The following is a 23,676-nucleotide window of genomic DNA, read 5'->3' as shown; positions in this document are numbered from 1 at the left end:
GGGTCTTGATCTGGTCCGCAGACTCCAGACTCCAGGTCTTGTAGCCATCTCTCCTTTTGCCCTTGAGCCCAATTAGTCACACCTGTGGATCATCGTGGCTTGTTGGGGCTCAAGGAGGTGCACCTGATGCCCATCAGCTGGCGGTGTATATTGGGGGCTCTGGGACTGAGTGGAGTTGGGGGTGCTGGTCAAAGATGAGTTCTTTGAGTAAGTCTGGCAGTCACCCTGGACCTAGTTCCCTTCCTATCCCTTACCTCTGTTGGGCAAGGCTGGCTGGACTGCTGTTGCCCAGTGAGGGACTCTGCCCCTTTCCATCCCTTGCTGCTGATGGGTTGTGCCCTGCAACCTACCCAGGTGCCCTGTGACCTGCTCAGGCCCCTGTGTTCCTGCCTGGGAGGTCTGGGCCCTGCCCAGGAGTTATGTGGCCCGCCCAGAGGTATCTGCCCCTACCTATCCCTTGCTGCTGATGGGTTGTGCCCCGCAACCTGCCCTGTGACCTGCTCAGGCCCCTGTGCTCCTGCCTGGGAGGTCTGGGCCCTGCCTAGGAGTTATGCGGCCCGCCCAGTGAACTCTGGGATCCTGCCTTGCCTGAACTCTAAGACTCTCCTGGAACCCCAGAATCACCTTGAATGTCACATCCCTCACACACTCCACGGTCACCACATTTTGTCTATTGTTTAGTTGTTCCCGTCCTGCCCCTAGTACTTCAGTGCCTGTGTCCTGCACTTGGGTCCAGCCTCCTGTCCCCTTATGACAATTACTAATGAAAGCTGCACAATGCATCCCATTCCCTTTCCAACAGAGGCCTTGATTACTTACCAGTTGTCAGTTTCAGAAAGACCAAATGTGCAATATTTGTGTCACCTGCCTCAACCTGGTAAACTCTTGAAGGAATTCATCCAGACATGACAAATCTTTTTCCCGAACCATGTTGTCTGTGTTACCAGCCTTTTCTGACAAGACATTCAGATAGGGCAGCTAATGATCTTTCAAGAAAATTTCCTACAATGACAGTAAAGCCCCAGATTCTGAGGTTGCCATAACTGAATATCCTACAACACTAATTTCCCTCTGTCACCAGGATGATTACTAAATGCTGGCAAATGTTCAGATAAGGGGTTCACTTGGGGTTAGTGGCATGAAACCTCCAAAAAACAGTCAACAGTTTGAGACAAGACCCTTCATCAGGGCTGGAATGGAAGGGCAAACAAGCCAGAATAAGAATGTGGGTGTGGGTGTGGGTGGGGGTGGGGGTGGAGGTGGAGGGGTAGGCATATAAGCTGGCAGGAGATAGGTGAAGTCAGGTGAGGAGGAAGGTAGGTAGTTGGGGGAGGGGGATGAAGTAAGAAAGGGGGAGGCGATTGGTGGAAATGGGAAAAGGCTGAAGAAGAAAGAATCTGATAGGAGAGGAGAGTGAACCATGTGATAATGGGAAGGAGGAGGGGGACCAGAGGGAGGTGATAGGCAGGTGAGGGTAAGAAGCAAGCCAGAATGGGGATTGGAAAAAGAGAGAAGGGGGAGGGGCAGAAATTATCGGAAGAGAAATCGATGTCAGGTTGGAGCCTACCCAGACAGAATATGAGGTGCCACTCCCCCAAACTGAGAGCAGCATTATTGTGGCAATAAAGGAGGCACGGACTGACGGAATGGGAAAGGGAAGCAGAATGAAAATGGGTGGTTACCAACTAAATCCTGCCTGTTGCAAATGGAGTGAAAGCGCTTTAGTTGTAGCATTCTGAAATTGTAAAATTGTTTCTGTGCACTTTTTGTAAAAAGCAAGTGCAAACTGTCCCATTTATATGAAGACTATCTTGTTATTTCTATTTTTTGACTATTTATTTACTTTTGTAATTTATGGTAATTTTACATCTTTGTACTGTACTGCGGCCGCAAAACAACAGATTTCATGTGATCTAAGTCAGTGATAATAAATCTGATTCTGATTGGTTCAGAAATCTGATAGCAGTGGAGAGAGAAGTTGTTCTTGAGTTAGGAGGTCTAGGCTTTCAAGCTCCTGTATCTCCATCCAGAAGGTAGAAGAGAGAAAAGGAAATGACCAAGGTGGTATTGACCGTATTGACCGTATGGTTAGTCTTCCTGATGCAACGCACTGTGAGGATTGGATTAAAGGGTCAGCACTGAAGCCTGAGATATGGAGGAACGGGCTGAGATCTTTAATTATATTCAAGACTGAGATTGTCAGATGTTTAGACTTCAAGGGAATTGAGAGTTACGGGGAGCAGGCGAAAAGCTGGAGTGAGACCAAATATCAGATCAGCCACGATCTTAACAAATGCAAAGCAGCCTCCAGGGAGCAAATAACCCATTCCTACTCTTATTTCTTGTATTCAGAATCGGCTGTCCTTCAGGGACATACAGATCACAGCGTGACACAACGTAAATCATAGTCTGAATGACAAAATGAAAATGAGCAGGAATACAAGGTCGTGGAAAGCGATAAAGCTCCTTAGCAAATACATTTATACACTGTGGCTTCTCAGCAGCCTCAAAGGGATTCCTTTTTAAAAACAATGTGTTCCTCTAACAGGATTTTAAGGGCTTAGGTCTAAGCAGAAAATCTCTGAGTTGCATTAGGATTTATTTAATGAGGTCTCTGACAAACCAGATTTTTTTTACTCAGGATTTGAAATCCCTTGGAGACTTGGATCAACTGAAGTCATAGGAACGGAAACAAAACATTACTTAGTTGCAGTCACGCACGAAGGGCAATATCAATGCATCTGATCGTTGGCATTTAGTTTGTGGGCAAATACAAACTGAACTCTTTGCAGCTGTGCATTTTAACCTGCAATACTGGATGGTGAAATGCACCTCGTCCCTGATTGCCTGTTGGCCATTTGACCCTTTCCAATATGAAGACTTATCAGCAATGGATCAGTGTTCTTGTCTTTCTCCCTGTGAGCACTCAGCAGAGTCAGGTCTGGTCTGGAGGTGCAAATGGACCTGGAAGACCTAGTGCAGGATTCCCTAAAGGTTAACTTGCAGATTCAGTTAGCAGTAAGGTAGACAAATGCAATGCTGGCATTCATTTTGAGGGGACTAGAGTATAAAAGCAAGGATGTAATGCTGAGGCTTTATAAGGCATCAGTCAGACCACACGGAGTACTGTGAGCAGTTTTGGGTCCCTTATCTAAGAAAGGATATGCTGGCATTGGAGAGGGTCCAGGTGAGGTTCACAATAATTATCCAGGGAATGAAAGGATTAACATAATGGTAGTGTTTGAAGGCTCTAGGCCTGTACTCACTGAAGTTTAGAAGAATGAGGAGGAATCTCATTGAAACCTATCGGATATTGAAAGGCCTAGATAGAGTGGATGTGGCAAGGATGTTTCTAATAGTGGGATCAGGACCAAAGGGCACAGTCTCAGAATAGAAGGACATCCCTGTTAGGGCATATTCTAGAATTAGGGTATATAGCAAATATTAATTTCAGCAACCAATCTTTAGACCTGAATGTGGATTGTAGATTAAATGTAAAATGTAGCCCTGGACAATAGTTTCCTGGAGCTGTGTTCATCAGTTAATTGAAAACCAGACAATGCTGATTAGCATTCATGTTGGGTGTCTGGAGTGTGGGTGCAAAGAAGGAGCTGTGAAAATTATTTATAATTCAAAGGAAGCATTGTCACTGTCTTACTCCGGGGTTCCGATCTGAGCTTATTTTTTGGTTCAATTGTTTGCATGATTTATATATTTTTTCTTTCCCTTGTGCATTGAGTGTTGGTCTTTTATTTTTAATTTTATTCTTTTTCTTTAATTGGGTTCTTTCAGGTTTCCTGCTCTGTGGCTACCTGTGAGCAAGCAACTCTCAAGGCTGTATAATTTATACATTCTTTGAGAATAAATGAATCATGAATCTTGATCTTTAGCATATAAAATGTCATGTAACGTTGGATCAAAAAGGCCTTTTCTTGCAGAGAGTAGTCTCATTTTGTTGAATAAAAGACTACTTTTATATCTAACAGTTGCATCTCTCCAGTGACTTTGTTCATGTTACAACAGTCCCTCTAGAACAGAGATGAGGAAGAATTTAAAGCAGAGGTTGACAGGTTCTTGGTTTAGTAAGCATGTCAAAGGTTACAGTGAGTAGGCAGGAAAAATGGGGTTGAGAGGGATAGTAAATCAGCCACGATGGAATGGTGGAGCAAACGCAATGGGCTGAATGGTCTAATTATGCTCCTATGTCTTATGGTCTTGTGGTCAGGACTTGAATGGGAGACCATCTAAAAAGAACACATTCAGTATTCATGCAATTGTAGAGCATACAGTATGTTAAAAATATCCATGCTGACTGATTCATTCCTTTACGGAGAAAATTAATTTTTTCCCCAGAAGTCCTATTTGATTCCTCCTTTGTACATACAAAAATGTGTAACACAAGACTGTATCAACTTGGAAATGTGGTAATACTTTGGGAATGTAGTATGTAGGCTTTAGATTAGATAACGGTGGAAAAGATATCCTCTCTGTCAAGGCTAAAGGTTGTGAGAGATAAGAAGGTATAGATTGGTGCCATGACAATGAAAGGTACAAGGTAGGGGACTGGAAGGGTATTAAAAAAAAAGCTGCTCCTTTGTGCCAGGATGGAGTATATCGCTCTAGGCTGGGGTCGCAACCAGTGACAAAGGGACAGACTGACACAAGGCTGCCAAACACCTGGGGTTCCCTCTGCCATTTTATCAGAGTATTGTTTTCTCTCCTCCTGCATTTTATTGAAGCAGTTAATGAGTAGTTTTATCAAATTTTATAGCCTTTAACTCACTTTCAATGTCTCATTTCTTTGTGAATACATCTTGCAGCTAAATCAGGAATGAACAAGGACAAACTTTAAAATATTTTGTTATGGTTCCTGAGCCCTGCTTGTCTAGTATCACAGAACCGCTCACCCCTTGGAAGCAGCTGCATTTGAAGCCCCCTGTGAAAGTTGGTCTTGACGTAGTAGCCAATTTAACATAGAACAGTACAGCACAGTACAGGTCTTTTAACACATGATGTTGTGCCGATCTTTTAACCAAGATCATTTTAATGCTTCCCTCTCGCATATCCCTCCAATTTTATTTCATCTCATGAGCTTATCAAAGAGTCTATTAAATGTCTCTAATGTATTTGCCTCTACCACCAACCCTGGCAACACATTCCACGCAAGCACCATTCTCTGGGTAAAAAAAATCTTACCTCTGACATACCCCCCTCCCCCCCCCCCCCCCGTACTTTCCACCAATCACCTTAAAAAATATGTCCTCTCACATTAGCCATTTCCACTCTGGGGGAAAAAGGCACTGGCTGTTCACTCTATATGTACCTCTTATCAACTTGTAACCTCCAAGTCATATTTCGCCCTTCTTTGCTCCAAAGAGAAAACCCCCAGGTCATTCAACCCTTCCTCATTAGACATGGGGAAGAATGGCTTCTTGGGGGCTGAAGTGAAGAATCTGATCTGGGCCCATCACTGTCCTGGCACCTGCTTACAGAGGCTGCCCACACAGACCATCCTAATCTCACATGAAGGTCCCATTGTGTAGAGGGCTCCTCTGTTGTGGATAACCTGCACTGCACTTTCTCTGTAACTGTAACACCATATCCTGCATTCTGTTTCCCTTTGTACCACCTCAATGTGCTTATGCATGGGATGAGCTGTCTGGACAGCATGCAGACAAAAGCTTTTCACTGTCCCTATGACAATGATACACCAATTACCGGTAACCAACATTTGGATGAGGGACAGGCATTCAAGCAGAAATGAAGGCTGACACATTCTGCTTCTGCGGCCTTCAAAACCACTTGAGGAGATAGTTTTCCCCAGCAGCCTATTTATTTATTTGTTAAGATACAGCGCAGAATAGAGTCTTCGAGCCGTGGCGCCCAGCAATCCCCCAATTTAATCCTGGCCTAATTTACAATGACCAATTAACCTACCAACTGGTACATCTTTGGAGGAAACTCATGTGGTCACAGGGAGAATGTACAAACTCCTCACAGGCAGCGGCGGGAATTGAACCCTGGTCACCTGTACTGTAGAATGTTGTGCTAACCACTACGCTACCATCCTGGCCCTATCTGTGCACACAGCCAAACCACCATGATTCCAAGGGGCAGCACCACTTGTGGAAGAGAAACTTGTGTTGGAAACATCACAGGGCTTCAATGGGTGACAGGATTACCCAGTGTAAGACAATGCAGTCTGGCCTTGGAGCTTTTCTACCAGGTATGAGCCATAACAGGAGAGGCCATAGATGCAATTATCAGTGCTGATTGCCTTTCCGCTGCTGTTGCAGCTATGTGGGCACCGACTCAACTATACAGTTGCTATGTGTTCCCTGTTCAACTATACAGTTGGGATTTCTCAGCTCTTTGCAAAGTACAAAGTTAACTGAGGAAACTAATGCCAGAGTTCCTAGATGGAGAGAGTTTGAAAAGAATTGGCAGCCTACCTTGATGGAGAGTGTAGAGGAGCTAAGAGAATCTGCAGATGCTAGAATCTGGAGCAATTCACTAAAAGCTGGAAGAACTCATTATAGAAAGGATGTGGAAGTTTTAAAGAGGGTGCAGAGGAGATTTATCAGGGTGCTGCACAGATTAGAGAGGATGTCATATGAGGATAGGCTGAGTGAGCTAGGGTTTTTCCCAAAAGATGATGATTAGCTACTGATAGAGGTGTACAAGATGATTAGAAGCATAGATCAAGTGGGCACACAGAGACTTTGGCTAATACGAGGGACACAATTTTAAGGAATTAAAGTGTAAGGGGATGTCAGAGGTAAGTTTTTCACCCCACTGAGAATGATGAGTAGAGGGGAGGTAGTGGAGGCAGATACATTGGAGGCATTTAACAGGCTCTTAGATAGGTGCATGGATGATAGAAAAATAGAGTGCTATGTAGGAGGGAAAGGTTAGATTGATCTTAAAAGTAGATTGAAAGGCCTGCACAACATTGTGGGCCGAAGGGCTTGTTCTGTGCTGTTATGCTCTATGAACTCTGCGGGTTGGACAGCATCTGTGGAGGGAAATGAACAGTCCAAATTTCACCAGGACATATGGAGTCCAGATGGAAAGAGTAGAGGGCTGGTTGGCCATGTTTTCAGCCACACTAGTGTTTGTACTTCAGAATCTAATTTGAAAAATCAATATTTCCACCCTTCCAACTCCAATTCCAATGCTTGGCCCTATTGTAATGTTGATCCCTACTATCATGTCAAAACAGGCCTTGAGACCTACTGTAATACCTTGAACTAGTTTTCCACCCACTTGCATTTCATTTATTAAACGTTATTACACAAGCAGCTCCACAGTGAAAATGGCATTCTTCATACAGGATTAGCTTCATCCTGCTAATCTGGTTAAATCCTAACTCAGGAAAATTAACTCTGAATTGCCCACAAACCAGGAACCAATTTATACAGAGGGCCATTAAGAGGGAGATCTAAACAACAATGCTGTCTAGAAACAGAAGACTAAAAAAAAGGATAGATTATCACTGAATCTGTAATTGCTAATGAATAGGATAAATCTAAATCCTGATCTATTTGTATTGTGAGCATTCAGTTTGGTAGTTTGGATGCTCGTGTCACCTTTTACTCTTTCATGAGCATGCAGCAACAGGAATCGGAAGATATAAACTTGAACCTGTTAGTTGCACCGATAATGAAACTGTTAGACAATAAAGTTCACTGCCAGTGATTGACAGTGGCTGCAGGCTTTCTTCCAGGAGTTGTTTTGGGGGAGTCCCTATCGAATAGGTCAATCAAGGAAATGCAGTGACATCTGTCATGTAGAAGTGTGCGGGTTTGTGTAACCAACTAAGGATAGTAAGGGGAGGTGTCACTGGTTTGGCAGAGTGGATCTGGAAAAAAAATGACAACATGCATAAATTGAAAATTTAGCATCCAGAGGCTTTCAAGTAGGTTTCGAAAGTGTTTTAGAAATATGTAAGAAATAAAACTTATTAAACAAACAGTTGTATGATTGTTCTTTGTACTGTATTGACCTGACTGGCCTATGGGAGCTTTTATGGTATGCTGCATTGGATTAAAACCTAAATCAGATATTTTAAAGCACTCTGTTGCAAAATCCTCCAAGAAGACCACAACCTTGTGATTTGGAGGTGTGCCAGAGAGCTGGAGTCAGGGCTTTATGCTTTGACTCCTGGTGGGGTCACCCATGCCAAACAGGTCAAAGAGTAGAGACCAGATAAAGAGTGGTCCATTGATCCTCTAGGTTCAGAGGTTCAGCCTGGGTTAACAATCTTGACTGGTCAAACAAAACTGTTATGGACACAGCAAGGAAGAATGCTTTTTACAGCTGAGGGGCCAATGACAGACAGGGACAGAGGACATTCACTGCTGCCCTTAAGTGCCAGCAGGTGTAATGGACAGTAAGCAAATAAGTTGCAAAATGGAAGAATATTGATCTTAGGTTGCTACATTAGCTAAATATTTATTTTGTCTGTTCAAAATTGAATGCAAACATTGCAATACGTTGTCTATAAGGACACTGGAAGTTGCTCCAGCAGTTTCTACAGATCTTGCAAATGTAAAAAGTAATTGCACTCAGCTGCATGACATACAAGTGCTTTAGGCATTGAGGGAGAGAAGCTGGTCACTGACTCTGCTTTTGGCCATGCCACTGCAACAAGCAGCTGAGTTGGTCTGGTGCATCTGTGGAATAGGGCTATCTGCCTGCTCAGCATAGTGTGTTGTACAGATACGTGTAGGATTCAAAAGAAAGAATAAATATCTGAAAGTGCAAGCATATTATTTCAATTTCAGATCCACAACTCACATATATTGCAACACAAAAACAGACCATTTGTTCTTGGTTCATGGTTATGTTTCACATAAACTTTCTCCCATTCCGACTTGCATAATTTTACCAACACGTCCTTCTGTTCCTTTATCCAATGTGATTATCCAGCCTGGAAATACAAAGGCAATGCTGGGCCCTGAGATGGGAAGGGGAAAACCAAAATGCAAACAAGCAGTGTGGAGGCAAGCTGCTTTCTGATAACTAACACATAGGACAATGAAGTAATGGAATCTTTAGATTTCTGCTTGCAATTTTATGTACACCTGAGTCACTGTCTCAGTGCGCAGCTACTGAAAGGTACCTTGCAGACGCAAGGAAAACTATTCCCAAGTCTTTCACAAAATTTCCATTTATATAGAATTATGCTATAGAAAATTCTATTATGCTATAGAATTATATTGAACAGTTATTTGATACTTTTTGAAGTGGCCATGCTGGGAATCACACCAGCGATTTTGTTCATGGAAGACATGCGTGCAACAAATGGGACACGTTGAGTCATTTGTCTGGAAGAGCCACTTTGCAGCCCTTCAATGCATTGCCACGGACACTAATGCTTTCCTGATAGGCAGGCGAGATCTCAGTTTAAAATTTGATGTCACAAGATATACAGCTGAGGAGTGAGCATTTTACTTTCAAGGCAACTGTAGTGGGGAGGTCTTGAATCAGACCCAGGCTCTCTTGACAGAGCTGAGATCAGGATAAGCAAGTGCAAAAATGAACCTGAATTGTTAGTTTTTCTTCTGCGTGGGTGCAATTTCAGTAACACTGCACACATGTAAAAGATAGCCATTTAATCTTTCAGAGTTGACTTTGATACAATGGAAATAATTCATACTTTTAGGAATAGTGTAAAACAAACAACAGAAATGAAAATTGGAAGAGATGCAGAACGCTATACCATTGCTGGGGTTTCTCCCAAGAGTACGATTTGCATTGTATTATAAAGTATGAGGTTCTGATTACAAGCCCTCAAATGAGCTGTTTCAAAACCATGTGGCAAAAAGTGCAGAGAGGTTCTTGTTGAATGACAACTTTTGAATAGTTATCAAGTTAATCTTACCACGCAGATCTGTTGGATTTGAAAATAGCCCACCTGCTGCAGTTCAGGCTGGGAATTTTAAGGAAGATCTGTTTCAATGACTAGAAATTAACTTGCAAAACAATACAATTTATAAGATATAAGAGCTAGCATAGAAACTAGGCAAAAAAGAGATTTTCTTTCCCACACAACAAATTGTAATAATAATTGAAACTATATTCCAGGTTATATTCAAAATTAGAGCTATAGTTCAAAGTTCACAGTAAATTTATTATCAAAGTACATATATGTCACCACATACTACATTTGAGAGTCATTTTATTGGGAAAGAGCAGAGGAAATGGTACAACTTGGAACTTTCTACCAAGATAGATCTCAGATGCACAAACTGTGCTAGATTAGCAGACTCTTAACACAGGCAGTATCTCAAACTTGAAGGGGAGTAAAAAAAAATATTAAGTTGGTTCCCACTTCTGATTCTGGAAGCCCAGCTGGAAAACATAAGTGAAAGGTATGACACATTATACTGAATTGCTGCTAGCTCCAGAAGATTGCTTCTTGCCCAAGTACATTTACCAAAATTGCCCGTTGCCCTGGTAACCCAACATATCACCCATCTTCCTCAGAGAAAAGTTCAAAGAAATGTGAATAAAATCGGCAATAAAAAGTGATATTATGCAAATGAGATGATAAGATTGAATTGGAAAAGCTGTTTGATGTTAGCGGCTGGGAAAAATATACATTGTTTGTTCAGCCAGTCTTTCCATTGAAGACTCTGTTAAACTAGCTTCTGCTTCTGTTCATTAGCAGCCTTAATAGTCTTAACTTAACTTACCCAGAATATGGAAAAATGAACTGACACTTCTTATCCAGAGCGTTCCTGTTTGCACGCACTTAGCTGTTTTAGATGCTTAGAACTGAGAGTTTGGGAAAGCTGCTTTAATTTAAGCAAAGCTGATATAGAAGGGTGTGACTATATGCACTCATGGAGGGTGGAGTTTGAATATTTAAAGTCGCAAAGAACCTTGTCACTTCAGATCATTAAACATTCAAATCCATTATGCACTTTCAATTATGGAAGATTTCAATAGAACTACATTGATTTACGACTAATATATTAACAGGATTACAGCCCTAATTAAATGTTTCATTTTTATGCGGTTTTAGGGGCTAGCTGGACAAATTACCGTATTTCTTTGAATTCAAGCCCACCACAGGTTGCCAGTCATCACAAAATGTTCAGAATTCTTTTTAGCCAGATGCTAAGTTTGGGTTTAGCATCAAAGGACATATGAGATGCATGGAAAATAAATCACAACAATAAATAAATAGTGGATGAAAGTTTTGCACAGTAAAATGATAAAATGGATGACAGCAACAGTTAGGATGAAGCTAATAGAGACTCATTGGTTTATGCTAGATTCAGTACTCAGCATGTCCATTTCTCAAGGCCAGTAGAAATCAAATGAGCTAAACAGTAAAATACTGGTCAGAGCAAATGATCATCAGTATTTGGTCAGAACTTTGTCTATTGCTGGTCACAGGAGGCATCCAAAAACTAGACACAGTGCTAAGAAAAACAATGCCTAAACTTTGAAGAATTAGGAAGTTTTAATTATGTTGAATGACTAGATAGATCTTAAATGGGAGAACAGGCATCTCAGTGCTGTTCCTGCAGGGTTTAGTCTTGGAAATGGAAGAGGCTGACCACATTTACTATAACCCATGAGGATAATACAAGGGGACTCCTATTCAAAATAGCAAAAAAATCAGTTTAGGACTGAATTGGGAAATTCTTCACACAAAGCTCAGAGTAGACATTGTGATACATCTTGGAGGACAGACCCTGAGCATCGCTTCAGCTGTGAAATGCACCGAGAAGGAAATGCAATGCCATTCGCTGTAAGTCAAGATCAGGCAAATGGGGAAGATAATTCTCTTATGAACTCAGAATTTCACTAAGCATACATGTATATCTGCAGCATTTAAGCTTCACTAAACTGTGAATTTTCATGCATGTCTTATGGTCTTATCTACAAGGAACGAGGCAGCTCACCCATCCCCCACCTTCACAGGGGTAATTATGGATGAGCGATCAATGCTGGTCTTGCCTACAATGCACAGATCCTGAAAGCTGAATAAATTTCCATGATTTGACTATGCTTAAATCCATTGTGGAAAATTCAAATCCAAATTAATTGGAGTAATAGTCACAGAAAAGTACAGTACAGAAACAGGTCTTTCGGCCCATTAGGTCTGTGCCGATCCATTGAGATTGCCTATTCCCGTCAACTTGCACTGGGACCATAGCCCTCCAGATCCCTACTAACCATGAACCTATCCGACCTTCTCTTAAACATTGAAATTGAGCTCGTATGAACCACTTGTGCTGGCAGCTCATTGCACACTCTCAATGAAGAAGTTTTCCTTCATGTTCCCATAAACTTTTCACCTTTCACCCTTAACCTATGACCTCTGGTTGTAGTCCGACACAACCTCAGTGGGAAAAGCCTGCTTGCATTTACCCTATCTATACCCCTCATAATTTTGTATACCTCTATCAAATCTCCTCTCAGTCTTCTATGTTCTAAGGAATAAAGTGCTAATCTATTCAATCTTTCCTTATAACTCAGATCCTCCAGACCCAGCAACATCCTTGTAAATTTCCTCTGTCCTCTTTCAACCTTGTTTACCTCTTTCCTGTAGGTAAATGACCAAAACTGCACACAATACTCCAAATTAGGCCTCACCAACGTCTCCACCAATGACACCACTTTCAATTAATTATGTACCTGTGTTCCCAGATCCCTTTGTTCTACCACAGTCCTCGGTGTCCTTCCATTCACTGTGTAAGACTGAACTGTAACATCTCACACTTGTCTGAATTAAATTCCATCTGCTATTTTTCAGCCCATTTTCCCATCTGATCCAGATCCCACTGCAAACTCTGATAGTCTTCCTCACTATCCACTTTACCCAAATCTTGGTGTCATCCACAAAGCTGCTGATCTGGTTAACTACATTATCATCCAGATCATTGACATAGATGACAAACAATAATGTTTTTTTAAATACATTTTTTTAATTGAATTTTCGAATGGTTACAGAAGGAAAAAAAATTATCAACCTTTCCCCCCCTCCCCTTAACCCCTCCCCCCTAACATATCCCTGTAGAAAGAGAAAAAAAAGAGAGAAGAAAAAAGAAAGAAAGAATGCCTGGATATCGGAAGATCCCCACATGCTCCATGGAGTTCATAATAGCTTTAGTATATATATTTATTTCTTTCCCCAAATAACCAATAATTTTATCTTCTGAGCACCTATATATTTAATCCTATCTTTTGTAAATAAGGGCACCAAATTTTCAGAAATATTTCATATTTATCTCTTAAATTATAAGTAATTTTTTCAAGTGGAATGCAGCTGAAAATTTCATTCTTCCAACGATCTATACTTAAGTATGAATCCGCTTTCCAAGTAACTGCAATAGCCTTTTTGGCTACTGCCAATGCAATTTTTATGAATTCTTTCTGATATTTATTAAGTTTGGATTTCGGTTTTATCCCTTCAATATCGCCTAGTAAAAATAATGTTGGATTATGTGGAAGTTGTGTTCCAACAATTTGTTCCAATAAAATTCTTAAATTTGTCCAAAAAGGTTGAATTTTAAAACAAGACCAAGTAGAATGTAAAAAAGTACCAATTTCTTGATTACATCAGAAACATTGATCAGATAAATTTGGGGTTAATTTATTTATTTTTTGTGGTGTAATATATAATTGATGTAAAAAATTATATTGCACTAATCTTAACCGGACATTTGTTGTATTTGTCATACTGTCAAGGCATAGTCTTGACCAACTTGTTTCTTCAATTTTAATATTCAAATCAGTTTCCCATTTTTGTCTTGACTTATGAATTCCTTGTTTAATTGCCTGCTTTTGAATCAAACTATACATACAAGAAATAAATTTTTTAATTTTTCCTTTTTGAATTAAAGTTTCTATTTCATTAGGTTTCGGCAATAACATTGTTTGACCCAATTTATGTCTTAAATAAGCCCTTAATTGGAAATAACAAAAAAGAGTGTTGTTTGATATTTTGTATTTATTCTTTAATTGATCAAATGACATTAATATACCTCCTTCAAAACAATCTCCTATATATCTAATCCCATTTTGAAACTGTTACGAAGGATGAACAGCTCTGATGGGCAGAAGGGTACAGAGTTGCCCATGTTTCCCCCCCCGGAGAATCACAAACTGTTACTGTTGCCATGCTGCTAATGAGAGAGAAAGAGAGTCAAAGGTAAAAACATACTGGGACTGGAACATTTGCTTCAGATAAGGGAGAGATAACACAGGGAGAGAGACCTGTTGTTCCATCATATTATGACTCCTGTAAGAATTATGGCTTCTGAGAAGGGTTGTTTACTTGGTACTATTCTGTTCATTAAAATTCCTCAGTGGACAGCCGGAGTGGGCTGGTTTGATGGACTAAGCCATTCAAAACTGATTGACACCTGAGACCCCGTGAGTAGGGATAAAAGTGAGGTCTGGGGAGACACCCCTCAGACACACCAGGAGACACACTAGTGAGCACTGCTTAAGTGTTGGAACCCACGAGAAGGTGTGGGGCATCGGGGACCGAGCAAAGGATCGGTCAATTTTAACTCACAGTGTTTATAGCGAGGCCGATGGGGGCTTGTGTGTGTGTCCACCCTTGCCTGGGTGATGAGTCCACCATAGAAGAACGGTCTAGCTAAAGGACAGAGGGGTCATACCTGAATGGCCACAACAACACATCGACCAACAACTACCTCAGCCTGTATGAACTGAACTGAACTTTATATTCACATATGACAATTCATTATCCCCTAGACATCGATAGAGCTTGTTTATTATTGATTATTATTATACCCACACTTTTAGGTTTAGTATTGCTAACGTGATTTATCTGTATATTTGCATTGTTGATATTGATTTGTATATTTTACTAATAAACACTGTTTTGAAAATAGTACCAGACTCCAACAGATACTTCTATCTTTGCTGTTAAGATACCCAGTTACGGGGTACATAACAAAACCAATTGTATAAAAGTTGGTTATCCATTGTAAGAGGAATAAGTTTATTTTGAATTCTCTTTGCTAATAAAGATTTCTTTATCTCATCATCAACATTTATCTTATCCCATAAATCAATCAAATGTTTTAATATAGGAGATTCTTTCTTTTCCCGTATCCATTTAGATTCCCACTTATATATAAAATCTTCTGGTATATTTTCTCCTATTTTATCTAATTCTATTCTAATCCATGCCGGTTTATCTTCATCAAAAAAAGATGCAATAAATCTAAGTTGATTTGCTTTATAATAATTCTTAAAGTTTGGAAGTTGTAACTCTCCTAGGTCAAATTTCCATGTCAATTTTTCCAATGATATTCTTGACATCTTGCCTTTCCAAAGGAACTTCCTCACACATTTATTTAACTCTTGAAAAAACTTCTGCGGTAATTGTATTGGTAGTGTTTGAAATAAATATTGTAATCTAGGGAATATATTCATTTTACAGCATTTACTCTGCCTACTAATGTTATTGGTAATGTAATCCATTTATGAAGATCTTCTTGAATTTTTTTCAATAATGGTAAATAATTTAATTTATATAAATTCTTTATATCATTATCAACTCTTATACCTAAATATTTTATACCATTTATCGGCTATCTAAATTGAGTTATTAGTTGACATTGACTATAATCTCCTTTAGTAAGAATTTCACTTTTATCCCAATTTATTTTGTAGCCTGATATTTTCCCATATCCTTCCAATCTAGAAGATAATTTACGCAGCAAATACAAAGGGTTTGTTAAATAAAGCAAAACATCGTCAGCAAATAAATTAATCTTATATTCCTCCTGGTTAACTCTGAAACCCATAATATCTGGGTCCGTTCTAATTAATTCAGCTAATGGTTCTATCGCTAACACAAATAAAGCAGGTGATAATGGACAACCTTGTCTAGTTGACCTTGTTAACTGAAATGATGTTGAAATTTGACCATTTGTCACTACTTTAGCTTTGGGATTAGTATTTAAGGTTTTAATCCATTTTATAAAAGATACTCCTAATCCATATTTTTCCAATACCTTAAATAAAAAATCCCATTTCAATCTATCAAATGCTTTTTCTGCATCTAAGGCAACTGCCACTCTCATTTCTTCCCTCTTTTGTGCCAAATGAATTATGCTAAGTAACCGAGTTACATTATCTGCCGATTGTCTATTTTTGATAAATCCTGTTTGATCCATATGTATTAATTTTGGTAAGTATTTAGATAATCTATTAGATAAAATTTTTGCTATTATTTTATAGTCAGTATTCAACAAAGAAATAAGTCTATATGATGTTGGCTTTAAAAGATCTCTATCTTTTTTTGGCAATACTATTAAAATACCTGTCGAAAAAGATTCTGGAAGTTTATGCGTTCTTTCCGCTTGGTATATTAACTCCATAAAAGGAGGAATTAGTAAATCTTTAAACTTTTTATAAAATTCGGGTGGAAAACCATCTTTTCCTGGGGATTTATTACTCTGAAGTGATCCTAGAGCTTCTTCGACCTCTTTTAATGTAAAAGGCATATCTAATCCCTTCTGTTCTTCCGAATTCAATTTTGGAAGAGTTATTTGTGATAAAAACCTTTCTACCTCGACATTATCATTTTGTGATTCTGATTGATACAGTTCAGAATAAAAATTCTTAAAAGTTTCATTAATTTCTAAAGGTTTATAAGTAATTTTATTTACACTTGTTCTAATTGCATTTGTTTTGGAAATCTGGTCTGTTTTTAACTGCCAAGCAAGAATCTTGTGTGATCTTTCACCTAGTTCGTAATATCTCTGTTTAGTTCTCATAATTGCTTTTTCTGTTCGGTACGTCTGAAGTGTATTATATTGTAGCTTCTTGTTAACAAGTTGTCTTCGTTTTTCTTCTGTCATATATCCTTGAGATTCTTTTTCTAATTTTGTAATCTCTTTTTCCAATTGATCTATTTCTACCATATATTCCTTCTTAATTTTAGAAGTATAACTTATTATCTGGCCTCTCAAATATGCCTTCATTGCTTCCCATACTATAAATTTATCATCAACTGAATGTAAATTTGTATCTAAAAAAATCTGAATCTGCTTTTTCATGTAATCACAAAAATCTTGACGTTTTAATAATATTGAATTAAATCTCCATCTGTAAATCGATTCCTCTTTATCCATCATTATCATTGTCATTGTCAAGGGGGAATGATCTGACAATATTCTTGCTTTATATTCCATATTTTTCACTCTGTCTTGAATATTCATTGATAATAGGAAAAAATCTATCCTTGAATAAGTTTTATGTCTATTTGAATAAAATGAGTAATCTCTTTCTTTTGGATTAATTCTTCTCCATATATCAATCAAATTTAAATCTTTCATCAATGATAAAGTTAACTTTGCTACTTTTGATTTTGTAACAACCTTTGTTGATCTATCTAAAACTGGGTCTAGACAAAAATTAAAATCTCCACCTATTAATATTTTGTCATGTGCGTCAGCCAAATTCAAAAAGGCCTCTTGTATAAATTTTACATAACTTTCATTTGGTGCATAAATATTCATAAGAGTCCATAGTTCTGAAAAAATTTGACAATGTATAATTACATATCTCCCTGTAGAATCAATTAATACATTTTGTATTTTAATTGGTAAAGTTTTATTAACCAAAATTGCAACTCCCCTCGCTTTGAATTAAATGAAGCTGCAATAACATTTCTGACCCAATCTCTCTTTAATTTCTGGTGTTCTATCTCTGTTAAGTGTGTTTCCTGTAAAAAAGCTATATCTATTTTCACTTTCTTAATGTATGTTAAAATTCTTTTTCTTTTCACCAGTCCATTAAGCCCATTAACATTAAAACTTTAAAAATTCAGTAAATTAGTCATTATTTTTAACAGGGTTACTCCAGTCTATAGTAATACCTAACTTTTCAACTTTCGTAGTACCTTGGGGAATCTTTTAAACATTCTCCGTGTTGCTATGTGTCTCCCCCCCCCCCCCCGATTGTTCAGGCAAAGAAAGAAAGATTAAAGAAAAATAGATTATAAAGAAAAAAAATAACAAAATATCCCCCTACTAATGTTGTGAATAAAAAAAACACAATATTACCCCCCTCCGTTGTACGGGTCATGACACTCGCCATGATTACACATGTGAATCCCATAGCAATCGATCCGAAGTTCCCCCAGCTCCCCCGTAACATAAAAAAGTACATATAAGAGAAGAAAAAATAATATCACTACTCTCGATTAATATTGCTCAAATTTTTACCTTTCTCCCCCTGTATCATATAATTAAGAATATATTTAAATATTCTTCTGTCCTTAAACATCCATCAACTCCATTCACTGTCCCTGTCTTCATCTTTAATCCGTTTCACTTTTAAATCTTTGGCTGTGGTTAGCAAATATTTGGGAGTTCTTGTGCAAATTCTTCCGCATCCCGATAATCAGTAAAAAATCTTCTTTTTCAGTCATCCAAAAAAATTATCAGGGTTGCCGGGTGGCACAATATAAATTTATAACCCTTTTCCCATAAAACTTTTTTCGCTGGGTTAAATTCCTTCTTTCTCTTCAAAAGGTCATAACTTATATCAGGATAGAAAAGAACCGTTTTCCCTTCTATCATCAATGGCCCGTTTCTCTTTCTGGCACGTTGGGCAGCCGCCTTCAGGGTCTTTTCTTTATCTTGATATCTTAAGCATTTTATCAGGATTGATCGTGGGTTTTGATCAATTTGAGGTTTTGATCTTAAGGCTCTGTGAGCCCTTTCAATTTCAATTAACTGGGTTCCTTCTCCCATTTCCAAAATTTGCGGAATCCATTTTTGAAAAAAATTTATCGGATCCTCTCCCTCTATACTTTCTTTAAGTCCAACAATCTTAATATTATTTTGTCTGCTAAAATTTTCAAGTACATCCACTTTTTCCAACAACCGTTTTCTTTCTGACGTCCAGGCAGAAATATTATCTTCCATTTTATTCACTCTATCAATGGTGTCTCCCGTTGTTTCTTCCAAGTTTTGAATTTTCCTGTCCATTTTGTCCTGTCTTTTCATCATTTTATCAAACATAATCTTCATATTTTTAATATCTTTTTTATTACTTTTAATGCTTTTAATTCATACATTATTTGCACCAAAGATTTTTTTATGTCTCCAATATCACCTCCAACTTCTTCCTGTTGTTCTTCTTTGTTTGTCTCTTCATCTTCGTCTGATTTATCCAGAGAATCTGATTCCACCTCATATTCACTTTCACTTTCAGTTCCGATCATAGCTGGGAATTGTAGTTTGGGTTGCTCGTGTTTGCGCATGCCCCTTCCTTCATGCATGCACAATTCCTGTTGCTCATTTTTTTTGGAAATGGTTGATATTGCCGTAGTTTCCTGTTCTGTATCGCCGAAGGTAAAATGCACTTGAGCCCGAGGCTCTTTCATGGCGGCCGGCCTTGATTCTTTTCCAACTTGTGTCGTCTTCAAAGTAGTAGTTTTGTTCTGCTTCTGTTTAGGAGACATATCTTAAGACAATTCTGAGTAGTTTATAAGTAATTTTTAAAAAGTATTTACTAACTTTTCTTCACTTAAACATTATTTTACTGGTTTTTTACGGGAAAGCTGGATTTCCATGTCTCGATCCTACGTCATCACGTGATGTCCCCTGACAAACAATAATGTTATGTTACTTCTGTTTAAATGTACCATGGGTTAACAATGAAGAATCATATTCTGGAAGAATTAGAGAACTTTTATTGACAGTAATAAACAAACATATCTTAACCCAGCCATGTGCTGGAACATTCTAGCAATCCTGCGCATGCACAGTGCTCTGTCCACTCGTGTACTGGCACATCATTGCACGTGATATCACCACAAACAACAAACCCAGCACTGATCCCTGTGGCACTTCACTAGTCACAGGCCTCCAGTCGGAGAGGCAACCATCTACTACCACTCTCTGGCTTCTCCCACAAAGCCAATGTCTAGTCCAATTTATTACCTCATCCTGAATGCCAAGCAACTGAATCTTCCTGACCAATCTCCCATGCAGGACCTTGTCAAATGCCTTGCTAAAGTCCACGTAAACAAAATCCACTGCCTTGCCTTCACTGACTTTCCTGGTAACTTCCTCAAAATCTCTATAAGGTTCGTTGGACATGACCTACCATGCATGAAATCATGCTATCCTTAATCAGTCTAAGACTATCCGAATAGTTATATACCCTAAGAATACCTTCCAATAACTTTCCCACTGCTGATGTCAGACTCATCAGCCTGTAATTTCCTGGGCTACACACATAAAAATGCTGGAGGAACTCAGCAGGCCAGGCAGCATTTATGGAAAAGAGTAAACAGTCGACATTTTGGACCAAGACCCTTCTAACTTCTAACTTCGCATCTTTTTTTTCCAGTCCTAATGAAGGGTGTCAGCCTGAAGCATCAACTGGACTCATTTCCATAGATGCTGCCTGACCTGCTGAGTTCCTCCAGCATTTTGTGTGTGTTGCTTTGGATTTCCAGCAACTGTGGATTTTCTCTTGTTCGTGTTTATAATTTCCTGGTTTATGTTCCGAGCCTTTCTTAAACAGCAAAATAACACTTCAATCCTCTAGTACCTCTCCTGCCACTAAGGATGATTTAAATATCTCTGCTAGGGCCCCAGCAATTTCTGCACTTGCCTCCTGCAGGATCCAAGGGAACACCTTGTCAGGCCCTGGGGATTCATCCACCCAAATTTGCCTTAGGAAAACAAACACCTCCTCCTCTGTAATCTGTATAAGGTCTATGACCTCGCTGCCGATAACTGAAATTCTTCTCCACATTGCCAAACCAGAGATTTTATCTTAAGCTTGTCAGTGTTATATTAAAAGTAATCAACTAACAAAAAAATATATAAGCAGACCAATTTTTCAAAAAATATTGCCTTTCTTAAAAATACATGTGTATTTGTAGCCCAGACTGAGCTAATGAACTGCTTACATGGACTCCAACTGCCAAAACGTAGTTTTGCATTTTTATAAATTATACATTATACATTAAGCGGATAGACAGCAGAGGAGTGCATGATAAGAGAGAGTCTAAAGAGATTAGGAAAGAATTTGAAAAAATAATTAGAAAGACAATTGTTGAGAAATATAACAAAATATTTAACAGATACAGAAATAAAAATGCAGGCTTAGAATGAGGATAGATAGGGAAATACAACGGATAACAACAGGAAGAAAGGAGGATTAAACCATTATTGGCACTAGCATTTACTAGGGAGATAAAACTGTGGACATGACATGGGATGATGAGATGATTCATGTGCCTTTTAAATTAGTAAACAAGGAGGTATTAAGTTTGCTCATCAAACTCAAAGATAAAGCTTTTGTTAATGGATCATATCCACACATTTTAAAAGTGTATGTTAGAGACAGAAGAGGCACGATTACACATATTTATGCTGTGTAAGGACTGGCAGACAGCTTACGTAATACCTACATTTAAGAAGGGAGAGAGAGCATTTCTTGGGAATTATGGGCCAGAGAAATTGTTGGAAACACACAGCAGGACAGGTGGCATCTGTGGAAAAAGAACCAGTGCTAAATTTCAGGTCAAGTTGCCTTGCCAAAGATTCCAGCATTTTCTGTTAGTATTTCAGATTTCCAGTCTCTGCAATATTTTTGATTCTTGAATTGTAGACCAGCTTGACATCAGCTGTAGGAAATATAATGGAATGTCGAATAAAAGACTATACGGCAGAAGAGCATAAGAATGAATCATCAGCATTAAGCTTGCACCAAACAGCAATGTTGTGAAAATGGCAAATTTCGTATCTGGGTCAGTGCTGGTATCTCGAGCCTCCCTTTCGGCTAGTCCTGGGGCTTGCAGTCTACCATCCTTTCCTACACCCCAGGCTCTATATAGCAAACAGTTGCTAGTAAGGCTAAACATTATACAGACACGATTTAACAGAATTAATTAAGTGATTTAAAGAACTATAAGAAGGGCTCATGTGCTTTAATCTGTTGTAGGTTTTCCCAAATAAAGCAAAGTGAGGATTTTATGTTTAATGAAACCGGTAACATATTTTATTGAAATCAAAAACCTAAACACCAAAGTGAGCTAAAACTCTTTACGTAATTACATCATCACATCAGACCAGCCTCTTTAAAGCGAAACCCCAGTTCAATGTCGGTGGTTGTGAATTATGCACATTTTTCCCAATTACATTACCTTACACAGACCCACCCAAATTCACTAAAACGTGAGCCTGTCTGTAACTCAAACGAGCCGGTCGGCTTGGGTCCTGTGTTCCATAGGTGGAGGAACAGCAGGTGCCTCTGGCTCTTGGTTATGTTGTGATATCAGGGGCATGGCAGCGGAATACTACAAATCTTGGTGGGCCTGTTCAAGGCAATCTACCAAAATACATTCAAGTTTACCTCTCTTATCTGTGATAAAAGTCTTTTCTCCCCGTTCCAAAAAAGCAGAAAAAGCCATTGTAAGGGGGCCTAAGGGGATGTTGGTATGCATATTAGTGGATCAAAATGAAAGAGGTGGAATGTAGGTCAACAGGAACCTAAGAGTGCTGAACGCCGTGGTGGGAGGTAGGAATAGGTGAAAAGGAATTGAATTTACTGAGGAGGGTGGAACGTCATTGAGAGGCCGACCAGGCGGTCACGGCACTTATAACGGCTGCCCGTATACCAACTCTGCCACGGACGACTGCAGGTCCTCTTTTGAAGCAGTTCTTTTGGCTGGTTCAGTACAGAAAGCAGGGTGTGGGAGTAAAGGGAAGCTATTCATAGCAGAGCAAGGTGGGAGTGGTGTTCCACAAGGATCAGTCCCGGGAACGCTGATGCTCACAATCTGCTTTAATGATTTAAACTCGGGAAAACAGAAATACAATTCATAAATTTGTGAATGGAAAAGAATCAGCTCTGAGGAGAAAGGGAGGAAGGAACTGATAAACCTGTTGACCATTCCTGCTCTACATGCTCTCCTCATTGCTATCATCAGGGAAGAGATGCAGGAGTGTGAAGGCATACATTCAATGTTTCAGAAACAACTTCTTCCCCTCTGTCATCAAATATATATATACACTTCAAAATATGTGACATCAGGTAAAAGGTGTCAGTGCTCTTCCTCACAGGGAGGCAAACCAGCTGAGTCAACCACTATCAATACCAGATAGTCTCTTAATAAGTGACTTGATGACAATGTTGGCTGAGGTGTTGGCTTGACCTCCATACAATATGTCAAGTGAGGTGCCAGGATTTCATGTCAAACCTGCAGAGTTAGTCAATGCCAGCTAAGGTAGGTGTGATAGGACAAATAATTGCAATCTGGCTTCACTCTTCCGGGGAGAGCAGTCAGTCAAATGTTCTTGTTCTGACTGCAAAACCAAGTTGCACTTATTTAACACCTTTAATGTGGTGATATATCCCCGAGCATCACCAAACAAGATTGAGCCGCAGTGAGAGATATTAGTGATTATAGATGCTGGAACTTGGAGCAATACAAAAGCCACTGGAGGAACTCAGTGGGTCAGGCAGCATCTGTGGAAGGAAATGAATGGATAGTTGATGTTTTGGGGTGAGACCCTTAATCAAGACTGAAAAATGGAGGGGAGGTTGCAGGTATAAAGAGGTGGAGCAAGAGCTGTGAAGTAATAGATTGATCCAACTGACATTTAGAAGAAATTTGGATGGGTAAATGGATAGAGAAGTTTA

The 23,676-nt window shown here is 39.1% G+C and overlaps 1 protein-coding gene across 2 annotated transcripts in view; it reads right to left on the bottom strand.

The window, feature by feature from the left end:
• The window catches only part of rdh5 (retinol dehydrogenase 5 (11-cis/9-cis)), a 79,785-nt gene that overhangs the window by 19,443 nt on the left and 36,666 nt on the right, over positions 1-23,676 (bottom strand). The window contains exon 1 of one of the 2 annotated variants that reach the window (XM_073071053.1): positions 10,701-10,854. The exons of the other annotated variant lie outside the window; for it this stretch is intronic. The gene's annotated coding sequence lies outside the window, so the exon portion shown is untranslated. Of the gene's footprint in view, positions 1-10,700; positions 10,855-23,676 lie in introns of those variants that run through there. 2 annotated transcript variants of the gene reach the window in all.

Source organism: Hemitrygon akajei, chromosome 18, assembly GCF_048418815.1.
Source record: "Hemitrygon akajei chromosome 18, sHemAka1.3, whole genome shotgun sequence".
NCBI lineage: Eukaryota > Metazoa > Chordata > Chondrichthyes > Myliobatiformes > Dasyatidae > Hemitrygon > Hemitrygon akajei.
This window is presented reverse-complemented; position numbering and strand designations above follow the sequence as displayed.